Source organism: Heptranchias perlo, unplaced genomic scaffold (genome assembly GCF_035084215.1).
Source record: "Heptranchias perlo isolate sHepPer1 unplaced genomic scaffold, sHepPer1.hap1 HAP1_SCAFFOLD_52, whole genome shotgun sequence".
NCBI classification, from domain to species: Eukaryota; Metazoa; Chordata; class Chondrichthyes; order Hexanchiformes; family Hexanchidae; genus Heptranchias; species Heptranchias perlo.
Window position 1 is genome coordinate 4905795 of NW_027139537.1, and position 13874 is coordinate 4919668.

At 43.8% G+C, this 13874-nt stretch overlaps 5 non-coding genes across 5 annotated transcripts; 3 read left to right on the plus strand and 2 right to left on the minus strand.

Moving 5' to 3' along the window:
- The first annotated feature begins 3617 nt into the window (after positions 1-3617).
- On the plus strand, positions 3618-3691 carry trnan-guu (transfer RNA asparagine (anticodon GUU)). Its single transcript has one exon. It is a non-coding gene; the product is annotated as a tRNA-Asn (tRNA).
- A 440-nt stretch (positions 3692-4131) lies between these two features.
- Positions 4132-4204, plus strand: trnav-aac (transfer RNA valine (anticodon AAC)). The gene has a single exon. It is a non-coding gene; the product is annotated as a tRNA-Val (tRNA).
- A 994-nt stretch (positions 4205-5198) lies between these two features.
- trnal-cag (transfer RNA leucine (anticodon CAG)) lies at positions 5199-5282 on the minus strand. The gene has a single exon. It is a non-coding gene; the product is annotated as a tRNA-Leu (tRNA).
- Positions 5283-5360: 78 nt separating this feature from the next.
- Positions 5361-5433, minus strand: trnak-cuu (transfer RNA lysine (anticodon CUU)). The gene has a single exon. It is a non-coding gene; the product is annotated as a tRNA-Lys (tRNA).
- Positions 5434-13232: 7799 nt separating this feature from the next.
- trnag-ucc (transfer RNA glycine (anticodon UCC)) lies at positions 13233-13304 on the plus strand. The gene has a single exon. It is a non-coding gene; the product is annotated as a tRNA-Gly (tRNA).
- The last annotated feature ends 570 nt before the right edge of the window (positions 13305-13874 follow it).

Consider the following 13874-nt stretch of genomic DNA (forward strand, 5'->3'; position numbering starts at 1 on the left):
ACTGTATCACTTTGAGGTGCTGTATTAGTTTGAGGCGCAGTATTAGTTTGAGGTGTTGTATTGGCTTGAGGTGCTCTATTAGTTTGAGGCGCAGTATTAGTTTGAAGTGCTTCATTAGTTTGAGATGCTGTATTCGATTGAGATGCTGCATTAGTTTGAGGTATTATATTACTTTCAGGTTCTGTATCGGTTTGAGGTACTGCATTAGTTTAAGGTGTTATATTTGTTTGAGGTACTGTATTAGTTTGAGGTACTTTATTAGTTTCAGATGATGAATTAGCTTGCGATATTAGAGTAGTTTCAGATTCTCTATCCGTTTGATGCACTGTATCAGTTTGAGATACTGTTTTAGTTTGAGAAGCTCTATCAGTTTGAGGTGTTATATTAGTTTGGGGTATCTGTATTGTAAGGAAAGAATTAGTCTTTCTATTGAAGTAATATTAAACTTTAGCTTTTGCCTCTTAAGTAAGGAACTATAAATCTCTGTTGGGAGAATGAAACTACAATCATAAGACAGATTTGATTCATTTTATATGCATGCATATGTTTAAAATAGAGACTAGTAGATTCTGAAGTCCAGAAACACTTGGATTGTAGCTGATATCATAATACTCGTCAGTTTAATTATCCTTTTGATATAAACAATTCTCTGACAATCATAACAAGGACTTTAAATCATTCAGAGCTGGTGTGTATGTGTGTCAGACAGCATTGTGTGCTATTCGTCTTACCAGCTTCACAGGGAAGCAGGAGAGGTGTGACATCTGTATGATTGCTACGTATCATTCCAAGCTGATGCAGCGGGAAAGGACTGTACTGGTGAGAGATAAACACCATTCTGCTTTCTGGTCAATGGGCGAGGCCGTATGTTTTAACTAACAAATTCAAAAGTTATAGTTATAATTAATGCCTAAAGCAGAAAACCTGGCTGTGTGGAAGGAGCATGTTTGCACCACAAGGCGACATCTAGTGGAGGAGTGTAGTTAGGTGATGAGGGAAGTGATACTCTGATAACATGGAAAATGCTGGAAACCTTCAGCAGGTCAGGCAACATCTGTGGAGAGAGTAACAGAGTTAATGTTTCAGGTCAATGAACTTTCATCAGAACCAAGTTGGGCAGTTGTGTTAGGTAATAGTATGAAACATAGGAATTGTTTCACTCATGTGGGGTGATTTGGGTACTTTTCTGTCTTTGGAAGTTCAAGATGAAAAGTAAAATAAGGGCTCGTCCGGGATCTCTCACATATTTGGACTAACAACCCCGAAGCGAGAATCATAGCCCGAGACCAACGAGCCCACTGACAAAGACCAGTGCACTCCAGAGCCAGCCATCGTAAAACCCTTTTTGGTGGCTATCCTTGATAAGCAATTATGAGGACACGTTGCATGGACGACACTTGCATTCCCTTGAGAATATAATATTAAGGGGTGATCTAATTGAGGTGTTTAAGATGATTAAACGGATTTGACAGGGCAGAAAGAGACTATTTCCTCTGGTGGGGAGAGTCCAGAACAAGGGGGCATAATCTTAAAATTAGAGCTGGGCCGTTCAGGGGTGATGTCAGCAAGCACTTCTTCACACAAAGGGGAGTGGAAATCTGGAACTCTCTCCCCCAAAAAGCTGTTGAGGCTGGGGGTCAATTGAAAATTTCAAAACTGATATTGATAGATTTTGGGGCGAATTCGGGAGTTGAATGACTAACATTTTTTCCCTGTGACTTGTATAGTTTCGATGGATGAAATATTCGTGAAAAGAGTCAGTGTAAAGAGACTCAGCAGTTCATGTTTTTTCCGAGACACTTCCTTCAGACCTGAGACCGAAAAGTTTGTCGTTTCCTTAGTGTAGCGGTTATCATGTTCACCAATTACACGCAGTAAATCCCCGATTTGACATTGGGGGGAAGCATTTTGTTGGGACTTGCTCCCCATAAACCTCCAGGTTCGAGTTTCCTCAAGCGTGAAATGGGCTACAAACCCTTTTAAATTTAACAGCGGCTGCACCAGATTCCTGGTATAATAAGCATTAAACATTTTAAAGCAGACTCCTAAAATACAGTATGTAAAATGGAAGGGATAAAAGTTCATAACATGCAAAGCACAAAGATTTATTAACGTTTTAATTGTCACTTGGCAAACAAGTTAGTATTTCCTTCAGTGTGCAACAGAACGTATTAATGGTGATTAAAAAAAACATTAAGTGTCTCGCAGACTTGAATTATTTTTGTGCAATGAACTATTCCCAATCACTAGGGAACACTGCATCAAACATACATCGGCCGTTCCTTCATCATCGCTGGGTCAAAATCCTGGAATTTCCCACCTAACAGCACTGTGGGAGAACCTTCACCACACGGACTGCATCGGTTTAAGAAGGCGGCTCACCACCACCTTCTCAAGGGCAATTAGGGATGGGCAATAAATGCTGGCCCAGCCAGCGACGTCCACATCCCATGAACGAATAAAAAAATTCCCTGTGCTCCTCCAATTCTGGCTTATTGCTCATCCCCGATTTTTATTGCTCCACCATTTGCGGCTGAGCCTTCAGCTGCCTGGGCCCGAAGCTCTGGAATTCCCTCCCTAAACCTCTCCGCCTCTCTCTCCTTTAAAAATTACCTTAAAACCTAGCTCTTCGACTAAGCTTTCGGTCACTTGTCCCAATATCTCCTTATGCGGCTTAGTGTCAAGTTTTGTTTAATAACGCTCCTGTGAAGCACCTTGTGACGTTTTACCACATTAAAGGCGCTATATAAATGCAGGTTGCGTCCTCTGGTTATCGACCCTCCTGCCAATGGACACAGCTTCTCCCAATCCAATCTATCTAAATCCGCTCATAATTTTGAACACCTCTATTAAATCTCCCCACAACATTTTTTTGCTCGAAGGAGAACAATCCCAGCTTCTCCAGTCTCTCCACATAACCCATCCCTGGACACGATGCAAGGTGGAGGTTTGCAACAAGATTTGCAAATTATTGCCAGTCGGGAGCTGGACAAATCGAACGGAACCGAAATGACAAACAGCTTTGTGAATCTGTCGATACGCTTTGAGAAACGGAATTGGAGGCGATTAAAGGACTGACCAGACAGGCGGCCAAGACGCAGCTGAATCGGCATGTCCCCCTGGAACAGTTACTCTGATGTTGTGGGTGAAATTCAGAGTTCGGAGCCATTTAAAGCGCTCCCAGTTACTGCAGATCAGGGATCAAAACCTGATATCAGCGTCAGGGCGCTCAGAATACTTTTTTTATTCGTTCATTGGATGTGGGCGTCTCTGGTGAGGCCGGCATTTATTGCCCATCCCGAATTGCCCTTGAGATGGTAGTGGTGAGCCGCCTTCTTGAATCGCTGCAGTCCGTGTGGCGAAGGTTCTCCCACAGTGTGACTGAGTGACAGACAAAGCACCGGTGGGCGCGCAGGTTGCAGGAGAGCTGGTTGGCGGTGATATCGATGCTGTGAGCGAGACCAGACCGTTTCCATGTTTCCACAAACAATGTCCCATCCTTTATTAATGGAAAAGTAAAACTGATCGTGGACAATTGCATTTCTGTGGCTGCAACATATAACTTTGTGTAGGTGACACGCTGCTTTACTGCATCTTGCAAGAAAAAAACCCAGATGGTCTCTGTGGCGCAATTGGTTAGCGCGTTCGGCTGTTAACCGAAAGGTTGGTGGTTCGAGCCCACCCAGGGTCGAAAATTGCACTTTTTTCTTCCCACTTTCGGATTCATTGCCTCATTCTGATCGCACTGAAGCCGGTGCCATGTTTCAATTCCTGATCAGCAGTAACTGGGAGCACTTTAAATGGCTCCGATCTCTTCATCTCATTTCAAGTTTTCTAATGTGTGATTTGGCTGCAAGAAAACACTCTGTGAACAATGTCATCTGAGCATGCCTGATTCGCCATAATTTACACTGCGGTCGGATATCAGGCACATGAAAAAAAAACAGTGAAATGTTTGTGTGGGCGCGATGCTCTGGGATTCCCTGCCTGACCATCACCACCGATCCTTCTCTGCAGCCTTCCGAAATACAGCGCAGTAAATGTATCCCTGTGAAATGAGCTCCTGGACAGTAATACGGAAATTAGTTTGGCTGAGGGGTTATATCCCTATCACGAGGTTGGAGGTGTCAGGTTTCCGTAGTGTAGTGGTTATCACGTTCGCCGAACACGCGAAAAGTCCCCGGTTCGAAACCGGGCGGAAAGATTTTGAAACGTTGTCCCCATTAAAAATGATGAAATATTTAACGATTCACATTGGTGATTTAATGTGAACAAAGTCCATATCTCCAAGCCCTGTTAATGCAGTCCGCTGAGAGCAGGCGATGAATGCCAGCGTGATATTGGGGGTGAAGGCTGCTTCCAATGCTGTCTCATTACCGGTGGGATCTGGCGGAGATTTGATAAGCCTCATCCATTCAACCAATGTATGAAACGGTGTTTGAGAAACATTCAAAAAATATAATAACATCCAGGATCCTGCCTTCAGAGTGTGTGGCGCAAAGGTCTGACTCCGGATTAAAAGGCTGGTGAACTTGATTCAGCTTTCTGAAATGTACTTGTCCATCCTTCAGAGGTCATGGGAAATATGTTTTTTGCCTTTCGAAAAAAGACGCGAAAGTTAGAGACATGTTTTGTTTTCAACACGGCTGGTGAAATGGCCAGACGATCATAAATTCGCAGTCGCCTTTGAAACATTTAAAGGCGACTACCTAAAAATCACTTCGTGCAAATATTCCTATCCTAAATTTTCTTTGGCTGTTGATGTGTCTCGAATACTTTGCTTTTTTGATATTCCTTTTTTGCCTTTCCAATAGATCTTCAGACTTCTTTCCCAGTCTTATCACATTCCCCTCTCTCCTTTATTGGCTAGTGTGTGCCCTTTTCTTCAGTTTAAATTTTGCCCTTGTTTCTTTATTCATCCTTGGTGTGTCATTTCTGGCTAGTTTGTTCTTGCTTTTTAGTGGGATATATTTCTCCTGGACTCTATTTATCACCGTTTTAAATGTTTCCCACTGCTGTTCTATTTCTTTGTCCAGGTCATTAATATGTCAAACATATCACCGTTTGAAACTTCTCAAGTCACATTTCCATGACAAAGCCAGTTGCTTTTGTGGGAGGAGCAAATCAACTTGGTCTAAAAATCAGCTGCAGCCCAATCCACAAATAAAATATTTTCACGTCTTCGTAAAAATAAGCAATGTCAGAAGAGGGATTCGAACCCACGCCTACCGGAAGAGATTGCGACCTGAACGCAGCGCCTTAGACCGCTCGGCCATCCTGACTACAAATTTAACGTTTCATTATGCATCAATTCTGCACCGTTGGCCAGTGAACGCAACATAAAAGTTTTAAATGATACTCGCCCAACGTGGGGCTCGAACCCACGACCCTGAGATTAAGAGTCTCATGCTCTACCGACTGAGCTAGCCGGGCCTGATGGTACATCACCGCCTTATCTATTATTGCAGCAAGCAGGAGAAAGACTCCATTTCAAATTATTGGAATCAATTCTGAGTGACAGGATCAACTGTCACTCCGAAAGGCACGGACGAATCAAGGACAGTCAGCATGGATTTTTTAAGTGGAGGTCGTGTCTGACTAACCTGATTGAATTTTTCGAGGAGGTGACAAGGAGGATCGATGAGGGTAGCGCAATTGATGCAGTCGACATGGATTTTCGCAAGGCTTTTGAAAAATTCCCACATGGCAGATTGGTCAAAAAAGTAAAGGCCCATAGGATCCAAGGGAATGTGGCTTATTGGAGCCAAAATTGGCTCAGTGGCAGGAAGCAAAGGGTAATGGTCGACGGGTGTTTTTTGTGGCTGGAAGACTGTTTCCAGTTGGGTGCTGCAGGGCTCCGTACTTGGTCCTATGCTTTTTGTGGTACACATTAACAATTTGGACTTAAACGTCGGGGGCATGATTAAGAAATTTGCCGGTGACACAAAAATTGACCGTGCCGTTGATAGCGAGGAGGAAAACTGTAGACTGTGGGGGTTCAGGCAATTTTCTGATAACAAAGCACTCAATCTATCTCTGAATGAATTTTGAACGAATACGTGTGTTTGACCCAGCACAGGCACGATGGGCCGAATGATCTCCTCTTGTGGACTAACATAATACGATGATACCAAGTGTTGTCAGACAGAAAAGCAACATATTCCAAATAAGAGCAGAGAGGAAACTAGACTAACAGCATAACAGCACGTTGAGATATTGTATTTGAGAAGGATGAGGAGGGTTAGTTTTTCAAGGTGGTAGTCACATAGGGTATCAATTGTGACTTTGATAAGGACCATTTCATGCTGCGACAGTCTCTGGCACTGTGTGTGAGTGTGGGATTCATTCTGTATCTGTCAGTCTCTGGTACTGTGTGTGAGTGTGGGATTCATTCTGTATCTGTCAGTCTCTGGTACTGTGTGAGTGTGGGATTTATTCTGTATCTGTCAGTCTCTGGTACTGTGTGTGAATGTGGGATTCATTCTGTATCTGTCAGACTCTGGTGCTGTGTGTGAGTGTGGGATTCATTCTGTATTTGTCAGTCTCTGGTACTGTGTGTGAGTGTGGGATTCATTCTGTATCTGTCAGTCTCTGGTACTGTGTGTGAGTGTGGGATTCATTCTGTATCTGTCAGTCTCTGGTACTGTGTGTGAGTGTGGGATTCATTCTGTATCTGTCAGTCTCTGGTACTGTGTGTGAGTGTGGGATTTATTCTGTATCTGTCAGTCTCTGGTACTGTGTGTGAATGTGGGATTCATTCTGTATCTTGTCACTCTCTGATACTGTGTGTGAGTTTGGAATTGATTCTGTATCTTGTCAGCAGTGTGTGTGAGAGTTTGTGATTAATTCTTCATATAAAACTGTGTGTTAGTGTGGGATTCTTTCGGTATCTGTCAGTCTCTGGTACTCCATGTGACTGTGGGATTCATTCTGTATATACAGTCTCCAGTACTGTATGTGGGAGTTGAATTCATCCTATATATGCAGTTACTCATACTGCATGTTAGTGTGGGATTCATACTGTACCTGTCAGTCTCTGGCACTGTGTGTGAGTGTGGGATTAACTGTATGTCTGTCAGTCTCTTGTACTGTATGTGAGTTTGGGATTCGTTCTGCATCTGTGAGAGTTGGAGTCATTCTGTGTCTGTGTGTCTCTGGTACTATCTCTGAATGTGAGATTCATTCTGTATCTGTACGTAATTATTCTCTCAGATTAAATTATGGTGTTCAATATTGCAGCTTTTATATCTCAATGTTTAAATAGTTTTACTCCTTGTTTAATTGGTAAATATGGACATACTTTCGGATTTGATGCTGGAGGTTTTAACCAGATTATTTGTGTGCTTTTTGGAGTACTATTAAATCTGTATCTCTCTGAGTACTGTTGTGGATGATAATGTATCTTTAAAACTGATAAGGTGACATTTTTGAATTGGTATGTAATGTGTAGATCAGTCTGTAGAAATGGAATTGATACCGTATCTTTCAGTCTAATATTGTATGAGATTTTTGGACTGGTATGTAATGTGTATCTCAGTCTGCACTAATAGAATTGATACTCTATCTTTAAATCTCATTCTACGAGTTCATTCTGAACAGGTATCTAATTTGTCTCTAAGGTTTACTATCTTTCAATATTTCTCAATCTGATACTCTGCCTGAGTTTTGGACTTGTGTGCAATTTGTATCATATGATACACATTTCGAATGGATATTCCATGGATTAAAGTCATGTGTGTGAGAGTTCTGGGCTAGTATTCAATTTGAATTTCGGGGTACATTATTGGGATTCATTCTGTACCTTTGAATCGGGTACCATGTGTGATTTCTATCTGGTATTTAATTCGTAGCTAATGTTGCTCTGTTGTGAGATTGACACAGTGCCTTTCACTCTGAGCGTGTGATTTTGGACTGGGATTTTTGTATCTACCTGTCAGTGGGACTGAGTTAGGGGGAAATGGAACATTGTCTGCCTCACCTACTCTGCTTGACTGTTGGATTGAAAATGTGTCTCTGGAAATTGTGATCATTGTGGGACTGACTACTCCTGCTGTCTGAGACTGTGGAACTGATGACCTGCCTGTGTCTCTGTGCTCTGTGAGTGATAATATACTTACTGTGTGTGAGAAGGAGCTGGCTGTACTGTTCCTTCTGCCTCGGGTGGAGGAAGCATCACATTTATTCTGGATCGTTCAAGGGTTTGCCTGGAGAAAGAAAATGATCTCTTGTTACTCAGGAACAGGTGAGGTAGAAAAGACAGAAGTGATCAGTTTAATATCTCTGTTAGTGATCATTTTGAATATCCACAAATGAAATCCAGTGATACAAACAGTGTCAGTGTCTGACTCCACTGCAGTACTGCAGCACTCCGCTTCTGCATACCAGGTGTGTTGGGCTGTTTTACAACAATTTAATAACATCCAGACACGGCCCAACCCCTGCACCGATCCATGAATGGGACTACCCGATGTAGCAGGGACCTTTGTACAGGTCAGGTTTCTAATCCCCTCTCCCATGGGACTAACCGTTCAACCGAAACCAAACAGCCGCTGTTTAAAATGTGTCCTTCACACTTCTCACCTGATGCCTGCAATAGATGCTCTTTGTATAACTCCCCACATCCTTACTGTCCGGCTCTGTTTCCACTCTTCACTGTCCAATAACAATAAACAGGGTAAGGCTGGAACTAAACCAGGACCATTCACTACTGGTTTGGGGATAGAAAGCAGCAATGATTTTAATAGCAGGTTCTTCCCATTCTCTCTCCCTTCCCCTGGACACACCCTGTCCACACACAGTCCGAGAATGACCTCTCCCTTCCCCCCTCTCACTCCATGTTCCGGGACCAGTTCCTGATCCACTCCGCCTCTTACAAACAGCCCCCGGACTCCCCCTGACCTTCCCCCGGACTCAATGCCGATGTCTGAGCCCATCTGCGGACACGGTCCCGAAGCGATGATCTGCTGTAACGAGGCTGCTCTTTGCTCCCTTCCCCCGGGGGCCGTGATCTCTCCTTTCCCGGCTGTTTCAAACCATCTTCTTCCGCTCACTGAGGGAATGGCGCCCACAATTCCCAATCCAAAAATCGATGGAAACTTTCCCCAATTGGAATTTTTCCGAGTCTGAGCAAAGGAAGTGGGACTGGGGGAAAGGTCAGAGGGAATGGGGTCCACAGGCAGTGCAGGAACAGGCAGCAGAATGGGAAACAGATGGGATTCCATCAGTGCCTAACGCTGGAATCCAGACTGACTTTACAATCTCCAACTATTAAACTAGATGTTTCCATCCCTGCTGTTTCTCTCGGGGTCTTTTGATGGTAAAGAGCCTTTCAGAGATAAAGTGAGCGGCTGTGAAATCAGACAATGGATTCTCTTCATTAATGGCCCCTATAATGTGTGACTGAGAGAGGATTTCTCAAACCAATCCTGGAGAAACATGGGAGGAAAGTGGGAGTCGGTGTATTTGCTGGGACCGTGTAGGGTTAATATCAGGCAGCAACAGTCGCAGATTAATTTAACCGGAGTGAAACTGTAGGTCACTGAGAGTAATATCGAACAGCCCTGAGCTCCCAAACTGCAGATAGTACAACAGGCATTAGAGGGTTAAATGTGACCCAATATTTCTGTCCCTCTCTGTACTGTCCCTGAGTGTGGGATTAATAGTGTTTCTGACCCTTGTACAATATCAGTGAGAGATGAGATTGCATCTTTTGTCTCTCCAACGCGATCTTTCTCGATAAAACAGCAACTTTACAGGTCAGTCTGGAACTAATACTGTTAACGTCTGTCTGTCACTGTGTCTCACCGCTCTCTCTGTCTCTCTCACCATGTCTGCCTCCCTCTCTCTCTCTGGTGCTGTATATGAAGGTGGATACTGCTATTGAGCGTGATTTGGACACAGATAGGAAATGTAAGACTGATACTGTCTCTCTCTCTCTCTCTCTATTGCTGGACATGAAAGTGGGATACTGTCTGATATAAAATAGAGAGAATGAGATGTCCGGGCCGGGCCTCACTGTAACTGGGGATGTATTCGGCTCCAGTCCCAGTTCATGGTTATAATCTTTTCACAGATTCAGGGCGAGAGTCTCTGTGAGACGGTAACACTGGCGGAGAAACTCCGCGTCATAACTCAAACCCCAACACATGAGATTCTCCAAAGAAGCTGGAATAAGGTGTTTGTAAAACGCTGAACCCGTCTGGGAGGTGATGTGTGGGGAGATTGAACAGGGAAACAGAGTTGACTTGTTATTGAACGGACTGTATTTCGGCAGGAATATTAACGATTTCTCTTTGTAACGGGGCTTATTTGAAAGCTTCGGGTTTTGGGAATCCTTGAATATGAAGCCCGGGTCTGTCAGGGTTTGTGCGGAGCGCTGAGGTTCGGTTCTATTATCGATAAACGGTTTGAAACTGTCGGATGGAGAGAACTGGAGATGGTGTTGGAAGATCAGAGGCCGCTCTCCGCTCTGTCACTCTTACTGTCTCCTCCCCTCCCGATTTCTCTGTTTAATCCCCCAAATGGAACTAAAGCGGGTCGGTGGACTCTAAACACGGTTTACTCGTTAACAGGACGAAAGGCGAGTAATGTTCCTGATCTCCTGGGCACCAGGCAATTCACTGTTATTTGTTTCTGTACAGAGTTACATTTCAGTGATTCCCCAGTGAGTTTGATGCGTTATGTAAATAATCCAACAAAATAGAACAGAAACGGAGCGAAGCGCTGAATCCCACAGATGTAGAAAGGTTAGTCGAGCAGTTCTGGTGATTCTTTACGAGCCCAGCATGGCAAGTAGTTTAAATAAATACAAGAAATCTGGTGATGTGTGGGTTGGGGTCTATAAGTCACCGTTCAAAGTCCCGGACTGTGGTCACTGCCCCGACTCCAGTCCCATTAATACCTCATCTCGTCCACAACGAGACAAAAGCAGCTCAAAGCCACACTGGTAGCGTGATATCAGCGTCTCCCTTCAGACAGTAACCAGTCCTTTCACAGATACAGAGGGTGGCTCTGAAAAGAGCCTTTACATCGAGTCACATTGAAACTACAGTACAGAAACAGGCCATTCGGCTCAACTAGTCCATGCCGGCGTTTATGCTGCTCATGAGCCTCCTCCTTCCTTACTTCATCTAACCCTATCGGCATATCCTTCTATTCCTTTCTCCCTCATGTGCTGTTCTATCTTCCCCTTAAATGCCCCGATGTTATTTGCCTCAGCTGCTCCTCTTAGTTGCAACTTCCACATTCTAACGACTCTCTGGGTAAAGCAATTTCTCCTGAATTCCCTATTTGATTAATTAGCGACTATTTTATATTTATTACCTGAAGTTTTGGACTCCCCACAAGTGGAAACATTTTCTCTACATCTATCCGAACAAACCCTATCATTATCTTAAAAACCTCGATCAGATCAACCCTCAGCCTTCTCTTTTCGAGTGAAACGAGACCCAGTCTGTTCAGTCTTTCCTGATAAGAATATCCTCTCATTTCTGGTATCATCCTTGTGAATCTTGTTTGCACCTTCTCCAATGCCCCTTTGTCTATAATATGGAGACGAGACCTGTTCACAGTATTCCAAGTCTGGTCTAAACAAGGTTCTATACAAGTTTAACATAACTTCTTTGCTTTTCAACTCTATCCCTCTAGAAATGAATCCTAGTGTTTGAATTGTCTTTTTATGACCTGATTAACCTGGGACGTTACTTTTAGTAATTTGTGTATCTGTACCACTAGATCCCTTTGCTCCTCTATCCCGTTTAGACTCTTATTATCCAAGCAGTGTGTGACCTCCTGATTCTTCATTCTGCAAGTTTATTAATGCCCTCTTGCATTCTGATGCTTTCTTCCTTTGTATTAACTAAATCCCCCAAGTTGGTGTCGTCCACAAATTTTGGAATTGTACTTCCGATTCCCGAATCCAAATCGTTAATGTAAATTGTGAAGAACAGTGGTCCCAGCAACTGGAACTCCAATTCCCACCTTTTGCCAGTCTGAGTAGCGACTCTTCACCTCTATTCTCGGCTTTCAGTTTTGTAGCCAACTTACTATCCATTCTTTCACCTGACCTGACTCCACGTGCTCTGAACTTAGCCATGAGTCTACAATGTGGTACATTATAGAAGGCCTTCGGAAAATCCAAATATATCACATCTACTGCATTAAACTTGTCTACACTTTCTGTTCCTTATTCAAAGATTTCAATCAGGTTGGTCCTGTCCTTTGGGTTATCAGATTAAGCCTTGGCCGGTTTACTTGCTCTTGAAGCTCACAATGCTGGTTTTCTTCGGCAGCAGCACGGCCTGGATATCAGACAACACCTTGAGCGATGGTCACCCGTCCCAGCAGCTTGTTGAGCTCCTCGTCGTTGCGGATGGCCAGCTGCAGGTGTCTGGGGATGATGCGGGTCTTCTTGTTTGTCCCGGGCCGCGTTGCCGGGCAGCTCGAGGATTTCAGCCGTCAGATACTCGATGCACAGCAGCCAGATAGACCGGGGCTCCGGCACCCACACGTTCAGCATAGTTCCCCTTTCGCAGGAGCCTGTGAACACGGCTCATGGGCAACTGCAGTCCGCCCCGGGATGAGCGAGACTTGGCCTTGGACCGAGCTTTACCGCCGGTTTTTCCTCTTCCAGACATTTCCACAATCTCACAAACACTTTCACAAAGAATGAAGAAATCCTCCCGCACTCGCCCTTCTTCTACCTTCTGGAGGAGTACAGTGGGGGCACTTGTGATGGGTCTCTCTCAGAGTGTTTACACTGCCCGCTCACCCTCACTGATATTCTATCTTTGAACTGCTGTAATATTGTCCTTTAGTAATATTGCTGCTCCTCCTCCTTTCCCTATTTCCCTGTCCTTTCTAAAGATCTTATAGACTTGAATATTAAGCTGCCATTCCTGTCCAGTTGGTGGTCAGGTCTCTGTAATGATTTAATGTAATTATTTAACTTTACTCAATGGCTGATGTGAGCTGTGGTAAAATGTATTTCCAGCTGGTCAAGTATTGCAGGTATCGACTGTCTCTTCAGTCCGATATCAGGTGAAGAATTACTGGCTGGTGTGGAATTTCCATTGATTGGGGGTTGGCGAAATCGACTGGGCGGAAACAGGAACTGCAACAGAGCGAGAAAGGATCCGTCAGAAACCAGTTCAAATGAAGAACAAAATCCAACAGCCTGCAGTGTCTGTTCAGGATCTGATGTTTGGGAACTATTTTATTGTTGATTATTTTCAGCGATGGTGGTGTAGCGGTGAGCATAGCTGCCTTCCAAGCAGTTGACCCGGGTTCGATTCCTGGCTGTCGCAATTAAGTGTTCTTATTAGTTTATTTCCTTCAGAAACTCTTATGTTTATAATTGAATTTGATGCAGTTCAGTTGGATATTGTTTCCAAAACATAATCGGGTGTAATTATAGTAAAATATTTTCAACCTTCATTTCTTTTCCCTATAGAAGGAAAAGAGGAAAAACATGCTGGAAATACTGAGTTACCAAGGGTCTAATGAGAGTGAGGAAGGGAAATGATATGTTCGCCTTGATTGTCAGGGTGTTGGAATATAAGAGTAAGGAGGTCGTACTGCAATTGTAGTATGAGGAAATATTGTGTAAAATTGGCCAATATCTGGTGGAGTTTAGAAGAATGAGAGGTGATCGCATTGAAATGTATAAAATTCTTAGACGGCTTGACAGGGTAGATGCTGAGAGTCTGATTCCCCTGGCTGGAGAGTCAAGAACTAGAGCTCATCGTCTCAAGATAAGGGGTCGGCCATTTAGGACCGACATGAGGAAACATTTCTTCACTCAAAGGATTGTGAATCTTTGGAATTCTCTGCACCCCAGAGGGCTGTGGATGCTCAGTCGTTGAGTTATATTCAAA